Raw genomic sequence first — 1201 nt, 5'->3', positions numbered from 1 at the left:
GACAGCACCTTAGAATATCAACGGCACTAAGGCATTGGGTTCTCTTCCATGCCTACCCCTGACTAGAGGTTAGGTAGACCACAATTGGCCCAAACCAGCTGATTAAAATTAAGTCACTCCACAAATGGCCCTAGATAGGTGGAAATTTTTCGTTCTTTCCTGCCCTCGATTCTCTTTTCTTTCCTTTTGTCTTTTTTTTTTTTTTTTTTTTTAGTTTCTAGAAATAATTGTTCTTTTTCTACTGCCTAAAATGAAGGTACCCCACAGTTCATCTCACTTGGCAGTAGCCTCAACAGCTCCTCACGCTTTCTGTATAGCCTTTGTTTTTTTAAGTAGGTTCCACACCCAGTGGAGGCCAATGTGGAACCTGAGTCCACAACCTTTAGGTCAAGACCTGAGCTGAGATGAAGAGTTGGAGGCTTAACCAACTGAGCTACCCAGGCACCATCCCCCCACCGACTTTTCTTTTTAATAAAACTGTACAAAACATTTAATATATTGCTCTTTTGGGGTTATTTGATGTATTCGCAGAGTATTATAGCTGAACCATTAATCTTGTTGCTTCATCAACATTAACTGGCTCATTTTCATGACTGAAAGTCACGCTGAGGAATCAGCTGTTTCTGTAGAGGTTCAAGGGAAAGGCCTTTTGAGAAATGTGGAAGTTCCCTTTGAGTATCTGTAAAAGCTTTATTCACTCTGTTAACTTTTTCATCACTCACAGTGTTTATCTTCTTAAGATTAGTGATAACTGGCTTTGCTTTGTTTTTAGTCTTAAAAATTTTTTGGCTGGTTATATGAAATACGTTCCTGGACTTCTGCCTTCTTACTTTGTTCTTGGCCATTGTCTTGGATAACCTTCCTGCAGCAACACAAGCTCCAGGTGAAGTCATCTCCCTTTATAGAGACTTTCGAGTTCAAAGATGAAAAAGAATGAAGGGTGAAAATAGCCTGTTAAGCTAACAGAGAGAAATTTACAGTTATTTATCACTCCAACAGTTGTTTGTGTTTATGTATGCTTTAATATTCCCAACCTCGGAAATTGAACCCATCATTCATTCACTAGGGCAGTTTTTTAATTGGCCAAATATATTTACAGTAAAGTTGTAATTCCTTTTATGTGTATTTCATTCCCATTTCAAAGCACTTTTGCTAGATTTAAATTATAGCACCCATTTTACAGATCAGGAAACTTGACTCA

General features: G+C 38.1%; 1 pseudogene; it reads right to left on the bottom strand.

Moving 5' to 3' along the window:
- Positions 1-535: 535 nt before the first annotated feature.
- LOC116878197 lies at positions 536-845 on the bottom strand (annotated as a pseudogene).
- Positions 846-1201: the final 356 nt, after the last annotated feature.

The sequence above is a fragment of the Lontra canadensis genome, unplaced genomic scaffold, assembly GCF_010015895.1.
Source record: "Lontra canadensis isolate GAN:19392208 unplaced genomic scaffold, GSC_riverotter_1.0 scaffold56, whole genome shotgun sequence".
Lineage (NCBI taxonomy): Eukaryota > Metazoa > Chordata > Mammalia > Carnivora > Mustelidae > Lontra > Lontra canadensis.
This window is presented reverse-complemented; position numbering and strand designations above follow the sequence as displayed.